At 35.4% G+C, this 23,897-nt stretch overlaps 1 long non-coding RNA gene across 1 annotated transcript in view; it reads left to right on the top strand.

Moving 5' to 3' along the window:
• LOC108528726 (uncharacterized) overlaps positions 1-15,079 on the top strand; it is a 77,469-nt gene extending 62,390 nt beyond the window's left edge. The window contains exon 5 of the long non-coding RNA XR_001885272.1: positions 14,897-15,079. This is a non-coding gene — a long non-coding RNA (uncharacterized LOC108528726). The remainder of the gene's footprint in view (positions 1-14,896) is intronic.
• The last annotated feature ends 8,818 nt before the right edge of the window (positions 15,080-23,897 follow it).

Below are 23,897 nucleotides of genomic sequence, written 5' to 3'. Positions count from 1 at the left end.
ATTACCTTAAATTAAACTAACTGAGATGGGACCTCAGTGATTGTACACAACAGCAAATACAAATTGTATAGAGTATCTAAAAATACAAGTAAACAATTAAACACTAGCAATAACAACAAAAAATGCCACACAGTAAAAACATTAACTGTGGGGAGAGGATCTGAAATCCAGATAACAATATTATATCATTTTGAGTGTCCATTAAAAAAGACATATAAAACATTATATTATTTAAATGCCTATTAAAAAAAGAAATGAAGTAGTATAACTCATACGCAAAACAAAAGAAAAGAAACGGTCTTTGAGGGAGGCTACATGTTGCACTTAATACACAAAGGCATTAAATCAGATATTAAAAATACCTTCAGAGAACTGAAAGTAACCATGTCTAAAGAATTATAAGAAAGTATCAGAGCTATGCCCTACCCAATAGAGAATATTAATAAAAAAATTATAAAACTAAAACAAAACAAAAAGTCAAATTGAAATTTGGGATTTTAAAAGTATAATAACTACCATGAAAAGGTTATTAGACTGACTAAAGAGTAGATTTGAGTTAGAATGAGACAGAATCAGAGAATTTGGGTATTCTCCAGTCAGAGAACAGAAAGGGAAAATAATAAAGATAAATAAATAGAGTCTCAGATATCTGTGAAACACAGTCAAATAATTCATGAATATTGGTTTCCAAAAAAAATGGACAGAAAAAATATTTGAAGAAATAATGTCCCCCAAAATTTAGGCATTGTTGACTGTACTGGATCATATGGCCCAACTGATACAGCAGCTTGAATGGCAATCTAGATCTCTTTCGGAGCCCTCTTTAGTTCTGGGCCTCAATCCAAACTAGCAGCTTTCAGACCACTTAGTGAATGGGCCTCACTAATACTCTCAAATAGGGAATATGTTGCCTCTAAAATTCAAACTGGCCTACTAAGCATTGAACTTCTGTTTAGATTATAAAAAGGGCAGATTCGATAACTTATTATTCATCTTAAGAGGGATATCTCAAAATTCCTTACATCCCTGAGACCCCAGAAACTTCACTGAAATAGAATGTCCCTGAAATTTTGTAAGATTTATTTCCTTCCTTTTGACATTCAAATGTCTTACCAAAGAGTTTTGAAAAGTGCTGCTTCTTGCCAACTAGTTTTAATCAGCATAATGTGATCAATATTATGGACCAGTGTGATAGTATGTGGAAGAAAACCAATCAAGATCTCTGTGAACTAAATGATGACATAGGGCTGGAGAGTTGATACAGTCCTGAGATTTAGGATAGTATTGATGTCATTGCCAGCTGAAAGCAAACTTTGTCTGGTGATCTTTATTAACAGTTTCCAAGGAAAGAGCATTTACCAGATCAATTACTGTGTACAAAATACCGGGGGATGTGTTAACTTGCTCAAGTAATAAAATCACATCTGGAACAGAAAATAAAATTGGAGTCACCACTGGGTGAAGTTTATGATAACCCTCTGTCATTCTTTAATATCCACTTGACTTCAACACAGGCAAAATAGGTGAGCTGAATAAAGATGTGGTGAAACTCACCAGGCCTGGATCTTTTAGGTCCTTGATGATAGCACTAATCTCTGCAATCCCACCAGAAATGTGATGCTATTTTGATTTACTATTTCCTACATAGAGACAATTCTAGTGGCTTCCACTTGTTCTTTCCTACCATAATAGTCCTCACTCCATAGGTTACAAAGTTAATGTGAAAATTCTGCAAGTGCTGAGTATGTCTTTTCCAATTATGCATTCTGGATCTGTGGAAATAACCACAGAATAGGTTTGAGTAGTCACTGGACCCACTGTAAAATGAGCCTGAGCTACAATTCTATGAATCATGTGAACTTCAGAAGCCCCATTTCTGATTGATAGATCACAGTGACATTTTGAGTCAATTTAGACGGGGTAGATCGCTGTTACTACTGGCAAAAAGACTCAGCAGAATTTAAGGGTTCAGTGTCCCCTGCTTCATCAGAATCTTCCCATATGTTCCCATTGCAATGTTAAATATCCAGTTTCTTCCCAATGTCCTCAGTTTACAGCATACATGCTGTGAGGTTGGAAATTCAATTTGCCTTGTAATTCAGCCATTCATAGGTGAGATTCTGAGCTTGTTTTTCAAAAGTCTCAGTTCTATGGCTAAAGAAATTAGAGTTCCTTTCATGGAGGACAGTGAAATTTTCAAGTTGTGTATCTGGAGCTTGAGCTAACAATTTGAATACCTGAGTTCATCCTTCCCCCCACCCCCTTACTTTCTTTGAAGCCATTAGGAGAAAATAGCTGATCTCATTTTACATGTTAATTTGATAAAAGTGTCCTAAGATATCAAATACAAGTTCTCCAGGAACTTGCCATTTATCAGTATTTGATTAGATGTATCCAATGGTGATATTTTTATATCTCTATTGCCATATCTTGTCATGACATATCAGTGTTTCCTTTAAAATCAGAGTTATTTGTGTCTTTACATCTAATTAGATTAGGGAACTAATTTCAGGAACCTCAAAACCAACTCAGATAATTCATCTTTTTTTAAATTTTTTTCTTGAGATGGCATCTTGCCCAGGCTGGAGTGCAGAGGTGCAATTTCAGCTCACTATAACCTAAGGCCTCCTAGGTTCAAGCGATTCTCGTGCCTCAGCCTCCCATGTAGCTAGGATTACAGGCATGCACCACCACGCCCAGCTAATTTTTGTATTTTTAGTAGAGATGGGATTTCACCATGTTGGCCAGGCTAGTCTGGAACTCCTGACCACAAGTGATCTGCCAGCCTCAGTCTCCCAAAGTGCTGGAATTACAAGCATGAGCCACTGCGCCCAATAGAAAATTCACCTTTTTAATTATTTTTTCTCTAGAATGACTCTCGATATCAAATTCTCTCTCACACTTCAATCCAAAATAAGAGATTGCCAGAAAATACAACAAATACACGAAAAATGTGATGTGACTATACGATGCTAAAAGAGGCTTTAATTTCAAAGACATGAGTAGATTAAAAGTAGAAGCTATATTATGCCAAAAGTTATCAAAATAAAACAAAACTGGAGCTACTCCACAAATACCAGAGAGTAGACTTTAAGAAAAATATGTAATTAATGACAAGTAATGGCGTTTAATAGAAATTAATGAGTAAATCTCCCATAAAGATATAACAATTAAAAACATATATGCACCTAACAACTGAGTCCAAAAATACAAGAAAACTTGGCAGAATTAAAGTCAGAAATAGGGAATTAAACACTGATAATGTGGATATCACATTTTCAATATAGAAAGAACAAGACAGCAGATCAACAAGGAAATCAAAGACATGAACAATGTTATAAACCACATAGACCATGTTAAGCCAAAAAAAAAACCTCAGTAAATTTAAAATGTTTAAAATTATATTTAGAATGTTCCCTAAACCAAATAAAACTATTTAGATATCAATAAAGAAAGATAATTTTTTTTGAAATGAACAAATATATAGAAATTCAACAAAAACACTTATAAATAAACAATGGCTGAAAGGAGAAATCAAAAGGGGATTAGAAAACTCTTTGAGATGAATAAAAACAAAAACACAATATACCAAAACACATGACTTAATTGCAAGTAGAGAAATTCTATTGTTAGGGTAAAATTAATACCTATATATGACTGTGTTAAAAATATTTTGAATCAGTATCTTAAACCTCTACTTGAAGAACTGGAAAGAGAAGAGTGAATTAAACCAAAGCAAGTAGAAGAAACAGAAAATAAATACTAGAGTGGAAATTTTTACAGTATTGAACGGAAGACAATAGAGAAATTCAACAAAACCCAAACTTGGTTCATTGGAAAAATAAATGCAATTGATAACTAATTTAGCTCTACTGACTAAATACAAGAGAGAGACGATCCAAATCGCTAAAGTCCTGACTGATATCACTACTGATTTTACAGAAATAAAGATAAGTTAATACTGATCCTTCATAACCTTCTCCAAAAAATTCCAGGTGGCAAATATTATCTTGATATCAAACGCAAAGATATTATAAGAAAAGAAAACCACAGATCAATATCTCTCATAAGTGCAGAAATCTCCAACAAAATACTAGCAAACCAAATACAGTAACATATAAAAGGGATTGTATCCCTTGAGCAAGGATAATTATACCTGGAAGAGAAGGTTGATTTCACAACAACAAAACACAACAACAAAAAGTAATCATTTCAATGCATCATATTAATAGAATGAAAGACAGGAAGCATGTGTTCTTCTAAATTAACAGAAAAAGCATTTGACAAAATCCAACATCCTTTTACTGCAAAAACACTCACCAAATTGGAAGTATCTGCAGGCTTCCTTAAACTAATAAGGGGCTTCTACAAAAAGACAGCCCAGCAAGGTTGTAGGATACAAAATTAATACACATTAAATTTTATTTCTATGCATTAGCAATGAACAATCTAAAAATAAACTTTAAAAAAAAAACTATCTATAATAGCATTGAAAACAAACAAAAAAAACTTTTGAAAAAATTTTAAAAAAACAAGCACAAGTCATATACACTGAAAACTATAAAATGTTGAAATAAATGGAAAAAATCTAAGTAGTGGATAGATATTTACGTTTATCAATCAGAATATTAAACATCATTAAGTAGGCAATATTCCCCAAATTGATCTACAGATTCAACATAATATAAATCAAAATTTCCACAGAAATTTTAAAGCTGATTCTAAAATTCACATGGAAATAAAAGGTATCCAAAATATCTAAACCAATCTTGAAGAAGACAAAATAGTTGAAATACTCAAAGTTTCTGATTTTTAAAACTTAATACAAAACTACAATAATCAACACAGCATAAGGATGGATCTATAGGTCAATGGAATACAATCGAAGGTTTAGAAATAAACCATTACATTTATAGTTAATTCATTTTTTTTCAGTGGTGCCTAGAAAATTCAGTGGGGGAAAGAATAGTCTTTTCAATAAATGATATAGGGAGAAGTGAATATCCACGTGCAAAACAATGAATTTGGATCCACTAAGTTACCATACACAAAAATTGACTCAAAATAGGTCAGAGCTAAACTCTGATCAGAGCTAAAACTATAAAACCATTACAAGAAATCATGGGCAATAGATTCCTAGATACAACACCAAAACACAAGGAACAAAGCAATTAAAATAAATAAATAAATAAATAAACAAACAGACTTCATTCAGTACTTTGGGAGATGGAGGCGGGTAGATCATGAGGTCAGGAGTTCAACATCAGCCTGGCCAAGATAGTAAAACCCCGTCTCTATTAAAAATACAAAAATTACCCAGGCGTGGTGGTGGGCACCTGTAATCCCAGCTACTCGGAAGGCTGAGGCAGGAGAATTGCTTGAACGCAGGAGGCAGAGGTTGCAGTGAGGTGAGATCTTGCCACTGCACTCTAGCCTGTGTGACAGAGCAAGACTCTGTCTCAAAAAACAAAAAGCAAAAAAAAAAAAAAAAAAAAAACCCAGACTTCATTAAAATTAAAATTTGTGTGCTTCAAAGGGTACCATCAAGAAAGCAAAAGCAACCCACAGAAAAGAGAAATTAATTATGAATTATGTATATAAGGGCCTCCCTAGGATTCAGAATTAAATAAATTATGACAGCTCAATAATAAAAAGTATAACCCAAATTTTTTAAATTGGTACAATATTTGAACAGTCATTTCTGAAAAGAATATGTGCAAAGATCAGTATGTACAAAAAAAAGATCAACAATATTAATCGTTAGGGAACTGGAAGAGGAAATGCAAATGAAAAGCCCAAGATCCCACATCCTATCTACTACAACGCCTGAAATCCGAAAGAAAGACAATAGCATTTGTTGGCAAAGATGTGGAGAAATTGAATCCCTTACACCTTACTGGTAGGGATGTAAAATCCCACTTTGGAAAACAGTTTGGCAATTCCTCAAAGTTTTAAGCATAGATTTACAATTTTACCCAATAATTCCACTCCCAATAATCAAGAAAAATGAGAAACATACATTCACCCAATCGCTTGTATGATCTTGTTACTGATGCATATTTTTTTCTGCGGTATGAAGCAGTGTTCTGCAAACTACTGCCCCTTTGGTCTCAATTCAGAAATCTTCCTATGTTCATGAACAAAATTTATTGGAACACAGCCATGCCTGTTAATATACATGTTATCTCTAGCTTTTTTCTTATTCTTTTTCTTCTATATTGACAGCGTTGGACAATTGTGACAAAGACTAGATGGTCCTCAAAGCCTACACATTTACTATATGACCTTTTATAGTAAATGATTGCTGACTCCTAGCCTAGAGTCTGGGGTATTTCTTCCTTACACAGATGACTGATTTGAAATGATCAGCTCCCATTATTTGTTATTTGATAAAATGTTATTGTAAAACGTGTTAGGGACTCATCCTAACCTGGGATTTCATGATCATTTTCTAAAGCCGCCCTAAATTATTACCAAAACAGTTACCTACTGCACTTATGAATTCCATTTTTAATTATTGTATTCACTCATTAAATATATATTGAATGGCGAGTATTTGTCTGTCTGTGACTTCTATATGAGATTTTATAGAATCAAATCTGGTGTTATGTTTGATGATAAGGAGTTTGCATTCTAATGGAAGAAATAGTGGAGTAAACGGCGTGGCATGTGTCATGGTAGATATACACATAGGGAGGGCATGGGACTGCAGGGCAATAATATACAGATCAGCTGCTGAACAAGGGCAAGGAGTGAAAGAAATTTCCTGGAAATATTAATGAATGAACTGAAACTTTAAAATAAGAAAAAGAACCCCAAAACTTTTCTGTCAGATTACAAATGAGACGGAATTGAAGGAAGGAGAATAACTGTGATAGGAACAAAAATTAGGAGGCTGCGACCAAAATTCAAGCTATAAGAGATTAACTGAGGTAATGGGAATGGGAGTGCTAGGTAAAGTGAAATATAAAGAGAGAGAGACGTGGTGATGATTGCTAGTTAGAGATGGGGGAAAAAAAGAGATATTTATGGTAGCTCAGGTTCTGGTTTTGACAATCTACTAAGTAAATGGTGACTTTATTCACAGAGACTGGAAATGCAGGGATAAAAACAGGCTTGCAGAAAAGAGCTCATTTTCTCACCCTCATTCCAGGAACCAAAAAATAAAAAATAAAAAACCAAAAAACTGACTATGTTGCTAAGTGAAACTGAACATTTATACTTTGATTTATTCATTTGTTTAAGACATACAATATGCTAAACGCTACTAGGTTTTGGACCAGATATATAGAATGGAAGCAAGAACTCTACTCTGGCAAAAAGAAGCCAAACAAGTAATTGTAACAGATCGTGATAAATCTTTCATTGTTATGTAAAAAATTGCTGTTCTTATCGGTAAACATCTAGAGTTCAGATCTTCTTCCTCCTACACAGAATTATTTTTTGCCAAGTCTTTGCAAAATCTTTGATTTCTAGCCAGAACAAAAAAATAAAAATAAAAACAGTTCATCGTCCCTTGAAAAGTAGAGAATTGAAAACCTCTTCTGGTAAGAGCAATAGTTACTTTTTTAACATAGAAGTTCTCATAGATGCCAAGGCCATGCCAAACTATGCCTGAAAACCAAGAGCTCATGAGAAAAAAAAAAAAAGTTTAATCTATAATGGTTGCAGGCAATAGTCAAGTATGCTCATTTTTAAACTGCTAGATGCAGGAAAGATGACTGAATGCTTTGTTTTCAAAATTTAGTAAACAATTTAGGAATATAAAATATATTTTTTTCTTGCTTGTAATAACTGTTATTGTTGAAACTGTTAGTGTTGAAGGTGGTGCACTTATAAATAATCTCTTACTATTATAATTATTTTACATCTATAGAAAGCTTTAAATAACAACTTCGTATGGGGGGTCTGAAGTTTAATGAAGATAAAACATGAAATATTGGTAACAGCAATATAACACACAGTTTATATTACAGGGGATAGAGGACTGTTAGAAGGAAACAGATGTTATAAAACTTTCATTTTCTATATTTTATTTATGGAGTATTTATATGTCCTCTGTGAATCAAAATTGATATGACCTCTGACACTAGTGGATCTCAGAGCTACCTCGAATACTTTCAAAGAATACCAAGTTTTAACACTTGCTTTTCATGAAAACAATACAATACCCTTATCATGAATTTATTTACTAGACAGAATGGTTTCTAAAATATTTTTATATTAATACTATTGTGAAATAGGAAAGTGAGTGCAGTAGCTGGCTGAACATGAAAATTTTGGATCAATGCCTACTCTGGAAGCTATTTATAGAATGCATATCAAAGCTTCATCTTGGGAGCCAAATAAATTAGTAGACCTAAGGTTAGCCCAAGACAATGTGAAATGGTCTATCCCAGATAATGTGGACATCCTCAGAGGCACTGGATATCCAGTTAGTAACCCTGAGTCAAAGAGAACTGTTGTTGGCTTCATAGAGGCCACTTATGTTCTTTCCAACTTGTTAAAGACTAATAAATGTTCAAACCACAATTTGCTGCAGGGACTACACTTAAGAACTGTATCAAAGACTTAGGTACCCTCTAGAGGGTGCCATTTTTCCATGTGCAAGTAGATTTTACAGTAGTATCATAAATCCTAATATTAAATGAGAAATCTGCTAAAGAAATATTAAACAGAGTAGACTTGGAAATGGCTATTTGCACTTTAGAGAGACCCTATTCTTAATCAAATCGTTGGATATAGTGATGAGCATTGAAGTTCCTGTGGACTTGAAGGGAATATTCTTCAGGATTATGGGGTGAGTTGGTAAAATGAGAAAATGTTTTTCTGTAACACTAACTTCTTATCATGGGATTATAGGCCAATTTATAACTACCTATGAGGCTAGGTGCTGTGGCTCACCCCTGTAATCCCAGCACCATGGAAGGCTGAGGTGGGAGGATCACCCGAGGTCAGGAGTTTGAGACCAGACTGGCCAACATGGTGAAACCCTGTCTCTATTAAAAATATAAAAATTAGCCAGGCATGGTGGCATGTGCCTGTAATCCCAGCTACCTGGGAGACTGAGGCAGGGGAATCACTGGAGCTGGGGAAGTGGAAGCTGCAGTAAGCCAAAATCATGCCACTGCACTCTAGCCTGGGTGACAGAGCGAGACTCTGTCTCAACAAACAAACAAACAAACAAACAAACAAACAAACAAAAAACTACCTACGTAGTCAGCTCAGACCAGTTTAGCTCCCAAAATTTTAGGTAGTAAGACCTGGAGAAGGAGAACATACTTTTTTCTTTTTTTAGTTGCATAACTCTGTTTTTTTTTTGTTTTTTTGTTTTTTTTTAAGAAACTTAATGATAGAACAATTGTCCTGAGTATCAAAGTCCTTTACTTTCCCTAGCAAGAAACAGTAGAAGGGAAAGTGGTTAAGTGGAGAAATGTGGATCCCATCACCTTTTGCAGGTGAATGGAAAATTTAAGCATTCTTGTTTTTGGAACATGACTGCAGGGCTGATGATATCTGTAAAGCTTTTTAATTTTCTTGGAGCTATGTAAACATGTTTTCTTATTCAAAACAGTCTTCTATAATCTAAAGAACAGACCCAAGTCAAGAATAGTAGAGAGTATAAATTAGGTGAGAGTCTTCACATTGTCATTGAAATACAAATAATGCTAATAATGTTAATAATACCAATAAATGATGGTAATTTTGTGGCATTTCTGCATGCCTCTACTTTTGATAGCTGTTGTGTTAACAGAACAAATGCTACTATATTATGCCATATCTCTCTCTCTCTATATATATATATATATATATATATATGATAACATTATAGAGTTCAGCCTATGTTCTACACACGCTATTCTGTATATGTGAAATAAAACATTAAGCAAGGCACAGTAGTGCATGCCTATAGTCCCAGCCACTCAATAGGCTGAAGCAGGAGGATGAGTTAATGCAAGGAGTTCAAGGCTATAGTGCACTAGGATGATGCCTGTGGATAGCCACTGCTCTCCATCCTAGAAAACATACTGAGACAATGTGTTTTAAAGAAATAGATAAATACAATAAAATACATAAAATAAAAAAGTAAAACATTATTATTGTTGTAATTATAAATCATTCCTTCCATATAAAAATTTAAGCAGCTACTGTATACATTTCATGGTGTATTAGTCCATTTTGCATTGCTGTAAAGAAATACCTGAGGCTGGATAATTTATAAAGAAAATAGGTTTATTTGGCTCACAGTTTTGCAGCCTGTGCAAGCATGGCACAACGATCTGCTCAGCTTCCCATGAGGCCTCAGAAAGCTTTTACTCATCGCAGAATGTGAAAGGGGGGTAGGCGTGTCAAGTGGCAAGAGAGAAAGTAAGAGAGGGGAGGAAGCGCCCAGCTCCTTTAAACAAACAGCTTTCGTGTGAACTAATACCACCAGAACTCGCTGATTACCACGGGGAGGGCACTAACTTATTCATAAGGAATCTTCCCCAATGTTCCAAACACTTCCCACTAGACCCTACTTCTAACATTGGAGATCACATTTTAGTATGAGATTTGAAGGGAACAAACATCCAAACTATATCACATGTTCATGTGGTATTGGGTTAAGGTAATAATTTAAAAGCTTGAAATTATCAAGACTTGTATACAAAAGTTTAAATCAGCTTTACTCATAATTGTCCACACGTGGAAATAAACCAAATGTCAATCAAGTGCTACATAGAAACAGTCCTATAGTGTAACCATCCAATGACAAGCTACTTAGCAATAAAAAATGAGTAACTAGTGGTACATGAAACAGCAAGAATGATGTCAAAAGTATTATGCTAAGTGAAGGACACCAGATATAGACGACTATATCGTGCATGATTCCATGTATTTGACATTCTGGAAAATGTAAAACAATAGAGACATAAATTATATCAATGGTTTCTAAGTGTGAGGGGTTGGAGGAGGAGATTAACTACAAAAGGGCATAAGAGAAATTTTAGGAGTGGTTACCGAACTACATATATTTGTCAAAATTTATAAAATTGTACATCTAAAAATGAATATATTTTATTATCTGTAAATTTTATCTCAATAAACCTGAATTTACAAAAAGTTTGCTTCTAGAAGTTGGAGTGCCAAACCATTTTACTTTAAATATTTCACGAGCATATTGAAACCTCATGAATATGCTTGGCATTAGTGTTGATGATACTGAATCTACTAAAAATGACAATTAACATCCTTCAACACACTTTGGGATAAAATGGGGATCTTACTGGAAAGTAGACTACAGTTTGTTTTACTTCTACTTGACTAAGTTGTCTTGTAATTTTAGAGCAGAGTCTTTGATTTAGCTACAATTCAGTAGTGACACAGTATACCTTTTCATAGTTTCACATAATTTTTTTACCTTGGGACATTGTAGAAGAATGGGGGCAGATCATTCTTTTCACATTGACGCTGAATTGATGCCACTGACTCATTTTCCTCACTTTTGTTTTTGCTTTTACTAATGTCTACTTCCCACAGGTGCAAAATAAGACGTTGAAAATAAGAAAGACATAATCAGTCATGAAGAAAAGCAGATAAAGTGATCATTCTGTAATCATGGGCTTGACAAAAACACCTCCGATGTTTTTAACATTCTGCTTGGTGATTTAGATGTTCTCATGGAAGTTGTGTGGAGTGAACTACAGGCGCCCGCCACCACGCCTGGCTAATTTTTTTTGTATTTTTAGTAGAGATGGGGTTTCACCATGTTAGCCAGGATGTTCTTGATCTCCTGACCTTGTGATCCGCCCGCCTCGGCCTCCCAAAATGCTGGGATTACAGGCATGAGCCACTGCACCCGGCCACATGGGAGTATTCTTTCTTCAAATAGTTTGCCATCCTCCTGACTCAAATTATGAGGAGCTGGCATATTTAAAAAATTAGTATTTATGTTTACAACATAAATATTATTTATAAACATCTAAGCCTGGCTTAGTTTCATAGCTAGGTGTCTGTAGGTATCATTTTATTTATAGTACTTATTTTTTTCATTTAGAACCTTTACTGTTTTATTTATTAAATTCCACTAGATAATATTTATATGCACTCTGGACTTCTACCAGTTAAATCCTCTAATACTATTACTGTTTATGTGAAGGTGAAGTGATTACATTTAAATATTTTTTATCCATGTTGCCCTGACTATAAAATACACGTAATGCTATTGTTTATCAAACTGAAATAATCTAAATTTAAAGTTAAGAGAAAGGGAATAAAGTCTTATAAAATAGAACAAGGGAATAGATGGTTTCTGAAGAAAGTTATGTCATCAGAAGAAAGCACTTCTATTTTAAGAAGGAGGTAGGGCAGTTAACTCCATGGGCTAAGAGAAACAGTCCTTTCCTACTCTAAGAACCAAAATTGTCTAATGTAGTATGCCCAGAAGATAGACATACATCTAAATGCACAAGCATGTACCTGCGCACTTTTGCAAACATGGACAGAGTACTTGCTACATGCAGATGTTCCATTAGCCTGGGTCTTGTTCCTAAGCAAATAAGATAAAAGTCTTTCATAGCATAATAGCTTTAAAATAGGATTCCTGGTGCCCACAGAGATCCCTTGAATAAGGTCACAAAGATGGAGCCAGGAAATATGAACATTTACTCAATCTCGCTAGTCTTTCACCAATATATAAAAACAAAATATGGACACAGACAATAGCAGTTAATGAGCTGATGGTCAGTAAACGACTTAGTTTTCAAGGTAAATTCTAGTTTTGAAATTTTTTTACATATATGTAGTGAAACTGATAAAGAAGAATGCTCTAAGCAAGTGCTTCAGGCCATTTTCTTCCTAATGTTCATTAACTGCCCAGTGACATGATTTACCTGGTCACTTTCCCTTCGCTGCTAGTTCCTTTTATGTAGCCACAACATGTTCAGTCTTTCAAGCCTTTGCTTTTATGACTTATACATCTGCCTATTTGATATTATGTCTAGTCCAGACCACCAACTTTTTCATAAAAGCCATAAAAAACCTTAGTAAATTGACTTAAGGTAGATAAAAATCAGTGATCTGGAGATAAATAAGGTTATTCCTTTATATAAAATACCGAAGTTGTGAGCCTTCAGCCTTTTTCTCTTTATTTAGGTGGACATGCTGATATATACCAGCTGAAAACTTTTAAAGCTCTTTCCTTTAATCTTATGCTCTGAGAATGATCTGCAAATTCCAATACTAAGTTTATGTTGGCCTTGTAAATGCCAAAGTATTTCTTAGAGATACAATCATTCTGGCAGAGAAGTTCTGCATATAATTCCTTGGAAGAAACTTAAGATATTTATCTGAACATGTTTAAAATTACCTTTTTTGGGGTTCTGTTTTACTTATGAACAGAATTTCATCAGAAGGCTTATTTTTTCTCTTTTTATGATGTAAGTTTTTTTTAAAAGGCAAAAAATATCAAATAGGCTCTAAACTCTCATTTTAAAACTTATATAGCTAATTACAAAATAATTATGTGTTTTATTTATAACAAACAAAACAACTAAACCATTTATCCCATTTCAGCATTGTATCAGTCGAAATAGGCTGTATGATGCTGACATTATAGAAAATCTAACAAATAACATAATATTTCAGTGGTTTCAAAATAGCAGACATTTATATCTCATACACAGTAAGCATTCAATTGAGGTTTGCAAGTAGGCTCTGCTTTCATAGTCATCCACAGATGACTATGATTGGGGCCATAACTTGATGGGTAGCACAAACTTGGAAACGTTGCAAAGTTTGCACTGGCTCTTAAAACTTCTAGCAGCATATTACATACATCTATTCAGCTCTTTTTTTTGTTTGTTTTTGTTTTTTTTTTTGTTTGTTTGTTTTTGTTTGTTTGTTTGTTTTGAGACAGAGTCTGGCTCTGTCGCCCAGGCTCGGCTCACTGCAAGCTCCGGCTCCCGGGTTGACGCCATTCTCCTGCCTCAACCTCCCAAGCAGCTGGGACCACAGGCGCTCGCCACTGTGTCCAGCTAATTTTTTGTATTTTTAGTAGAGACGGGGTTTCACCGTGTTAGCCAGGATGGTCTCCATCTCCTGACCTCATGATCCACCCGCCTTGGCACAGGTGTGAGACACCTCGCCCGGCTTCAGTTCATATTTCACTGGTCAAAAAACATCATATCGTCATACCTAACATTAAAGGGAGCAGTGGTGGGCAATCTTGCATATGCTTTTTAAAAAGTTAGCAGGAAATATGTGACAAACATCATAAGCAACCATCACAAGCCTATACCTCTCCAGAATTGGAAGGATGACACCGTACATTTACTGGCTGTAATCATGGTAGAGAGACCTGGTGAGTAAGACAACCACCTAGGGAAGTGCTGAGTCACCAACAGAGAAGCACATACGCCAAGACATCTGTGAAAGAGAAGGTCATCAGAGTGTTGAATCTACGTGAAAACTCAGTAGATTAAGTATAGGAGGCCAAATGAAGAAAGCTTCAAAATAGAGAATGGAAGACAGCACTTGAGGTATTTTCTCTGTTAATTCATGGTTAAATGTAGAGAAATTTTAATGCATCCTAGGTTTCAAGAGTAAGCATGCATAGTCAGACGGATTAGGCACTGAGTAGGTTATACTTAACATATTTTTGTTAGATGAGATATCATATACTAAGATGATATGTAAGTCCACAGTGTATAAGGGGCTTTTAATTATTATTAAATGCATGATATGTTAATATTTGCATTTAAAACAATAATTTAATTTAAAGTAGCATAGCAGGTACTTCAGAATTAGGATTGGTTCTTTCCAAACTTATTATTTAACAGTCAAAGTGATGCTGCTTGATTATTGCCAGTAATATTCAGATGGATATTAAATTTTCTTCTGTGGTTTTCCCACTTAGGACAAAGTAAGTGAATGATTGAAGACCTGCAAACTGTGCTTGTAATGACTTTCCAGGATTAATTGATAGCCTCCGTGTTTCAACACTCATGGAGCAGATGGATATGACTGACACTGTCCTTAATACTACAGCATGATCCAAAGCATCACCAAAGTCTTCAAAAGGAAAGTAAAAAAAAAAAAAGCCTATTTTCACTTCTACTTCAAATCCTGCAATTTCACATGAAAACACAATATATCTGTCTCCTTCACTAGACCAAGGGCATCTTAAGGTAGGGCTCATGGCTTTTTTCTTTGTTCTCCATACCTAGCATGCACTATACACATCCATTTAAAAAAATAATATTTAATAATTTGACCTTTGTGGAAAGGATTGTTTTTCTAAGACTTCTTACTTGTTTAGCAATGTGTTTCTATTGATTTCTTGACTCACTTCACTTTCATGTAAGTGACATTGTGTCACTTCGGGGCAGAAATTTTAAAAGCCAGTATGGAATTCATCTTATCTCTTTTATGGCTGCAATAATAAATGGCAATATTCGAGACAGAAACTCTACCAACCTGGGATCCCGAGTGAAGACAGTTTGGAGCAGGGCCTTGACTGACTCACAATGGGCATGGGTGAGAAGTATTGTTTGCTGCTCTAAGCAGCTGAGATATTAGGATTGTTGGTTGCCTCAGTGTAAAGTAGCATATTTTGAGTGATATATTATGGAATATTTGGAACAAACCGTAGGACTTCAAAGCACAATAAAATGCTATTAAGAAACACAATAGTTGAAACAAAATTCATAAATTAAAGCCTGTGGCTTTGTGTGTATAGGTAATTTCTCAAACCCAAACTTAGTTTCTGCATGTAAAACCTGAAGCTCAGATAAGTTGGGTCACTTGATCACCTTCACAAAGTGAATTCAAAACCACTTCATGCTCTTTCAACTATCCTCTATGCCAAGCAATTTTTATTCCTGTTTCACAGAAAGGAAAGCTGAGTTTGTGGAAGATAATTAGTTACTAAGAAGGAGCTCAATTGACTTCATGCCTGGTGTTCTTTCCACTACTAAAAATATCCTCACTGTCAAGGAGAACACTTAAAATTTATATTTTAGAGAAGGGGTGTAATACAGATGGTGATAAACCATCCACATTACATACTTACCACTTCTTTATTCCTCTCACCTTCTGTGTATGCAGTGAATCAGAACAAGTGTAGCTGAATTCCAACCTCAGCTCTACCTCTTAGTAATCATAGGGATAGACGCCACTATCTATAAAATGTGGATAAACAAATATATAAGGCCCCGATTGTAGTGAACCAAAGCAGACAATGAATTGATATGAATTATCTTCCATTCTAACTTCTCTATGTAGGAATCCTTACTGATAAATATGCATATGGTCAGATCTGAACAAGTCACAATTAGAAATGGGCCTTAAAAACAGTTGTTGTTTAGAAGGGATTTTTTTCTTCCTTTGGCATCTGTTCAACGGGAAAGGGTATTTATTGTCCTATAATATCAAAGTTGAGGCCTGGTGTGTTGGCTCATACCTATAATCCCAGCAATTTGTAGGCTCAGGTAGGAGGATCACTTGAGCCTGGGAGTTCATGATTAGCCTGGGCAACATAACGAGATTTCATTTCTACAAAAATCTAAATGATTAACCAGATGTGGTATCATGTGCCTATAGTCCCAGTTACTCAGGAGGTTGAGGCGAGATGATCATAATTGCTGGAGCCCTCAGACCAGTAGTTGAGGCTTTAGTGAGCCATGATTGCACCACTGCACACTAGACTGGGTGACAGAGTAATAACTTGTCTCAAAAAATAATAATAAAAATAATTGAGAACCAGGCAGACTGAATTAAATTATCATAATTGTATTTGCACATTTTAGAGATGTTGGAGAAAAGAAAAGCATTCTACTGTCTCTTTTGTATGAAGATGATTGAACTCTAGGAATTCTGAATCCATTCCAGGTTAAGGAAGCTAATTGACAGGACTCATCAGAAATCTAGAGCTGGTCAGTCAAGTATGTATTAGGAGGCTGTGACAGACTGGAATTTCAGTCTGCCATTCAGGCTCTACTCACCAGGGCTCAGAGAGAAATGAGAGATACCTTAACAGGTTTACTGGCTCCTATTGAGATCAAAGGCAGTAGGTAACTTGGCCAGCCTTTCTTCTCTGTCTTTTCCTAGTCCTCCTGCCATTCAGATGAATCATGTGAGCCCATAATCAGGATTCTTGGGGACTCAGTGAACTTTGCTAGTGCTCTGAAGAGGAGGAAAAATCCTCCATTTAAAGGGAAAATAGTTATTCTCTAAAGGACATTCAATATTCATACTCTATTAGCAATCTTGCCTAACTTCTATAAATTCTATAATCCAGTAATATATCTACTTGACATTTGTAAAAGACATCTATACTACATCGTGTTCTTTCCTCTGGGAAGCATTTATGAAATTGCAAGAATGTCTGCCCCCTATTGTATCTAAGGGAATGCTAGAAATAACATGTGAAAATAAATTATTGTATTATCTACTTATTCCCTTGGTGAATAAAATTGTCAGCCTCCATTTTCTATTTTAATTCCCTCTAGGATAGCATTTACTTCATTGGGATGGGAATGGGAATCTGCCATCACTCTTTATTGTTGTAATCCACAGTGTTACTTTTGCTCTGTGCCTTTCTTCTTTGAATTGAATTTGGTACTTGGAGCCCTGCAGAAGGTAAATGTGTCTGCTTTCCAAGGTTTCCTCGCTTTGTAGGAAGAAGATATATGGGTTATTTAATTCCCATTTCTATGCCTACAAAAATACACTGCCATCTTCTACTTACTCCACAGTGGGAATATATCTGATTTATCTTTTCCTTTTTGCACTAAACAGAAAAGCTTCAAGCCAAGTCTTTCATTCTAGAAAATTCGTATCTTGACAGGAGAAATTCTTTTTGTCAATGCTATTCCAAAACTATCGCCCCTTGAAAACTGGCTCAACTGCTGACCACGTTGAATAATAATATAAAATGGTTACCATGGTGGCTAGTGGTTTAATGAAAAAGAATCAGTGGGTTGCATTTGGAATCAGCAAATCGGGTCAGAAAGAAAATCACCTTTTCTTTCTGCAAGCTTCAGTCATTTTATCTTGAGTCCTCACTAAAACCTTTGCCTCATTCTAAAAGTTTCATCAATTGTCAGGCATGAAAGACTCTATCCATATCTCTCTCCTATAAAGCCCCTATATAGGCTCAGAATCCCAAGAAATAAAAAGGGCTCAATAATTTATTATGCCTACTTTATTTATAATGCCTAATTCATTTATTTTGCCTCTGACAAAATATGTACAGATTAACTATTTTTGGTCTAAAATATTCTGATGTGGCTTGGTTCAGGTGGCTAGCTCATTTTGCTTCATGCTGAGTCAAGGGTTATGAGTTCAAACCCCATGTGAGTCAGATAGGTTTACTTGCCCTTAAAGTTGGGAACAAATCTGCATTGAATAGAATATAAATAAAGCACCACTAGTGGACAATCAACCAAAAGTATATGCTTTTGTGATTGCAGGTTAATAACTTCATTTATATGTATGAAGGAAATCATTGGAAATATGTTAACATTATTCCATACATAGACTGTCTCAACTTGTCTGACAGTATACATCGTTCAGTGCTCTTAAAGTAAGACATTTTGTTTTCTATATAATCTTGGAGCTGGAGGTCATCTCAAAAGTCCTTTTTATCTGGCTCCCTGCCTTCCAACAGGTGAATCTGAATTCCATTTACTGCTTAGCTCATACTCATTTTGGAAATGTAGAACAGCTGGTAGACATTTTCTTCGTAATGCTTCTTAATATCCTTAAAGACAATAAAGTCACTCATCGGTCTTTTCATCTCATTGAACAATTCTAACACACAATGTTTAGGATTTCAAATACATATTGTTTAATGTGCTTTTTTTAGTATGCTTATTTTTTGCCTCAATTTTCTAGAAAGTCATTAATATAGACACTACAATTTTTCTTTCTTTTTTTTTTTTTTTTTTTTTTTTTGAGACGGAGTCTCGCTCTGTCGCCCAGGCTGGAGTGCAGTGGCCGGATCTCAGCTCACTGCAAGCTCTGCCTCCCGGGTTTACGCCATTCTCCTGCCTCAGCCTCCCGAGCAGCTGGGACTACAGGCGCCCGCCACCTCGCCCGGCTAGTTTTTTTTTTTTTTTTTATTTTATTAAAGACGGGGTTTCACCCCGGTAGCCAGGATGGTCTGGATCTCCTGACCTCGTGATCCGCCCGTCTCGGCCTCCCAAAGTGCTGGGATTACAGGCTTGAGCCACCGCGCCCAGCCCTACAATTTTTCTTTCTTGCCTTGGACTACAAAGACCCCCATGCAGGAGCATGAAGCCAACTCTAGAGAAAGTGACTATTTTAAATGTACTGATTAGATGATGGAAGTCATTGTCTTATAAATAAATGTACTCCGGAGCATACATTCATTTATGTCCCATCATATGTTTCCTTGAGGATTAAGAATAATGTCCTTAATAATCTTAACATTTCTTAATGGAACTAGAATCATTTTGTATTGAAATTATCATTTATCTGCCTCAGAGATATTTCCACCAGGAATCATCATCACCCCGATATAATGGGACTGATTTGCCAAATTGGAAACAGTAAAGGGTAGTGGCACATCATATGCCATTGACAATGAAAGTGGCACATGGCACAGCTGTATTCAATTTAAAGGCCTCTGTGACTAAAAACAGTTTGCCTCTGAATTTTATTGAGATTTAGGTGAGCATCATTTAGAGAGTAATCAACACAAACAGAAAGGAAAACCTAATCTGATGGCAAAATTGGCAATCTTGAAGATTAGAACAACATTGAAAGAAAATTTGGACAGCTTGAAAATAAAACATCAAAAGGAAATATTTTAAATGGGATGATATAACAAAAAATAAATCATAGTTCATTTGAGCGCAGGAAACCAAGAGCAAATCTTATTTAAAAGCAGGAGGTGATGATTGTTTTAAATTGAAAGGAGCGAATTGGCCAACACTATCAGGGAAAAAACTTTCCACAGGAAGAGAGCAAAAGGCTTAAAGACAATGAAAGAAATGTCAGTCACACAAGACAATAACCCCAATACTGAATCTCTGTCTAACTTCCAAAGTTAGAGGGCATATATTTCAAAGTTGTTATAGCCTGTGTAAAGATTCTCCTGTGGCTACTTTGAAAGTTGGTTTTGCTAAATTTGCTTTGGTTCACAGGCAAAAAATAGATCTTATGTACCTTCCCTCAAAACATAATATAGACATAATTGAAATGCAGTTAAATGTTTTCAGCCAGCTCATGCAGCATGTACCCTTGTTACCAGGTTGTCCTCTAATCCTGTTTGTATAACGATGGTCATTCTGCCAGGGCCATTGTTTTTATTACATTTGTCGAGAGTTTTTGGTGATAGATTTGCAAATGTTTTAAAGATCAGATATTGTAAGACTTCCCATTATTGACATCAATAATTCCTTTAAATATTTTGTAGTGATACTTAATACAGTTGGCTCATCTGTCAAAGTAGAAAAATACTAACAATATAAAATTGGGTCCAGTAAGTGTTGTTCTTTTCAGGTGACTTGTAGGCCCAGATGTCCACTGGATGGAAAAGAGCAGGTGGGGAAGCTACACTATTCTTGTCTCATTTTTTTATCTTTTTTGAGTGAATCCTCCTTTGCTTCTTTTGCAGAAGCATCAGCAATCCTTCATGTTCTCAATACTTTCATGAATTTGTATTGCTCAAGCCATTTACATAAAAAGCACATATTTTCATGAAATTCACAGATAAATATAGCATAAAAGAGTGCCCTTGTTTTGACTATGACATTTTCAATCCCATTTTTGTCATATTTCAATTTATTCTTAAGGCTAAATTAAATGCTATATTTAAAATATAACTTTCACTTACAGCTAATGATTCAAGGCAGAGTCCTCCATACTCTTATGAAAATTTGATAATTCTTCTTATCCATAAAAGTGGCCACACAGCATCATCATTATTTCATGGATTGTGTAATCCATGAAATGTTTGAGGGCACAGGCAGAATTACAGATGTCCCTTACCAATGGTTTCAACTGTTTTTTTTTTTTTTTTTTTTTTACTTTACTGCTAAAGGAAAGAGTTACAGGGCCGGGCGCGGTGCTTCAATGCCCGTTCTCCCAGCACTTTGGAGGCGAGACAGCGGATCACGAGGTTCAGGAGTCGAAGACCATCCTGGCTAACACGGTACCCCGCTCTCTACTAAAAAATACAAAAAAAATTGCGGGCGAGGTGGCGGGTGCCTGTGTCCCAGGTGCCTCGGGAGGTTGAGGGCAGGAGAAGGCGTGAACCCGGGAGGCGGAGGGTGCGGTGAGCTGAGATCCGGCCACTGCACTCCAGCCTGGGCTACAGAGGCGGAGCTCGTCTCAAAAAAAAAAAAAAAAAAAAGGAAAAAAGAAAGAACGAAAGAAAGGGGTATTTACAATCAGTAGAACTACTTCAAAATTTTGATTTTTTTTTTTTTTTTTTTTTTTTTCTTTTCCCAGGCTAGCAATATACAGCAAAACATTCTCTCTCAATGCTGGGTACTGACAGCATATGGCAGCTCCCAGTCAGCCGTGCAATCAGGAGGGCAAACAGGCATGAGTTATTCAACATTGTGTTATAAAATAGGCTTTGTGATGATTTTGCCCAACTGCAGGCTAATACAAGTATACTGAGCACATTTAAAATAGGTTAGGCCAAGCTACAATATTCTGTAGCTTAGGAGTATTAAATGCATTTTCTCTTATAATATTTTCAATTTACAATAGGTTTATTGGGACTTAACCCCATCATAAATCGAGGAGCATTTGTATTTAATCATAAATGTGACAATGGATTCTACCACAATGCATAAAACACAGGCACACAATAAATAAAAATTGACATGGACTGAATAAGTCAATGAAAATCTGATCTGAATATTGCTGAGCTAATCCATCTATGACATCTGGCTTCTGAATATCAAACTTTTACTACAATTAGCCACTTCTCTGTAAACAAGGTATATTTACTCTATTCCCTGGTCTTTTGTTCTGAACTATGGGTATTGATCTATTATCTTAAAGATGTACATCAGTAACAAGAGGTGAAGATATCTACCCCTTGTGTCTGGATGATTGCATATGTGTAGTGTGTACAAACATTTATATACAGGTCATAGGTGGATTCATTTTCTGATTGGCAACTGGTTGAAAGAGTTAAGTGCCTATCTAAACACCTGAAATCAATAGAGAAGAGTGTCAGGTTGAGACAAGAGGTTATGAAGACCAAGATTCTTATTATGTAGATGAAGTCTCATAGGTGGCCAGCCTTAGAGGCAATAGATGGCAAATGTTTCCTATTCCAACCTCTAAAAGATTTTAGACTCGCAGCTAATCTCTTCAGGATTAGAAAGGGACCTGGAAAGGGAAGGAGATTCTCTACAGAATGTAAATTTCCTTCATAGGAGACAACTTTTCAGGGCCATTTCAAAATATGTCAAAGAAATACATTTTAGGGTAAAGTACTTTGATTTCATTCAGGGCATGCTGCCTGTTATGTGATGCCATACTGGAAGCAGGTTGGTATTTGGTATCTTATTGCTACAAAGAGTCTGTCTGTCTTAAGATCTTGTTTTAATATATTTTGAGGCAGGGTTTGGCCCTGTTCCCAGACTGGAGTGTAGTGGCACAATCTTGGCTCACTGCAGTCTACACCTCCTGGACTTAAGTAATCGTCCTGCCTCAGTCTCCTGAGTACCCTGGACCACAGGCACATGCCACCACACCTGGTTAATTTTGCATTCTGACAATATTTTATAATTAAATCTATAAACATTACATGATAGCAATAATATGTGTGTATATGTGATATATATATGTGTATATATATGTGTATGTGTATATGTGTGTGTGTGTATATCTGCAAGAGAGGTATACATAAGGGTGTTTACTGTATAGATTATAGAAGAGAGGATATTCAAGAATGGTGTTTGTGGTAAGATGGGACAGGAAGCAATGGAGAAATGAAATGTGACATATACATGGTGGCAAATGCTATGCAATCCATTGGAACAATAAATGGCAGCAACACTGTAGAGCTTAATGTTGATGGGAAAAAAAAGAGTAATGACCAAATAGTAGTAACCAAAGTAATAACATATCAATTGAATACATTGGCCATGCTTGGGAGTTGAATAGAAGTGGAGATCAGCTATGAAGGGGCAAGAAAATAATGTGAGACATGTTTGTGTTCCTATAAGGAGCAGAAGAGTGATTGACTCAACTTTCTGCATTTAGGATCACATCAAATACCTGTATGAAATATAAGAAAAAAAAAGCCAAACTTTATTTTCATCAGCCTTTGTTGATTGAAGCATTCTATACATGGACAGTTACTGAAAATCCCATTCTTAACGTTTCTGTATGACTTCTGATGGAAAATATTATCCATTTGTATTGTCTTTATTCCTTTCTTTCTTTCTTAGTGTAGTCCCAGAGGCATATACATCTTTGTTGTTTATTTGGCAATTTTATTCTGATCATTTTACTGGAGATAATCAAAAGTCATAAAAGTAGTATGATGGATTAAAAAATTATCATGGACATCTTATATTGATTGATTTCACTCCCTCTACCAATCACACATTCTGCTATGGGTGTTGCAATGTCTTCATGCACTTTCTTCTTAATGCTGCTATTTTAAGTTTCCATTTTGATTTCTCAGGAGCACAGCTCTATCATTATTTGTTAAATCACCTTGTAAAATCTACTGTTGTTTCATATCTCTTTTCTTCTTATAGCATTTCATACCCCGTAGATTTTCCTTTAAGTTAAAAAACATCAATAATTCAGTACATTCCATAAAATATATGTCAAAAGTAATGACTTGACAACACTAAGATACGGAATTGTCTTCTAAATTATTAAGGAAAGACAAAATTGCATGGACTTTTAAGTAA

The sequence above is a fragment of the Rhinopithecus bieti genome, unplaced genomic scaffold (genome assembly GCF_001698545.2).
Source record: "Rhinopithecus bieti isolate Rb0 unplaced genomic scaffold, ASM169854v2 scaffold_5334, whole genome shotgun sequence".
Classification (NCBI taxonomy): Eukaryota; Metazoa; Chordata; class Mammalia; order Primates; family Cercopithecidae; genus Rhinopithecus; species Rhinopithecus bieti.
This window is presented reverse-complemented; position numbering and strand designations above follow the sequence as displayed.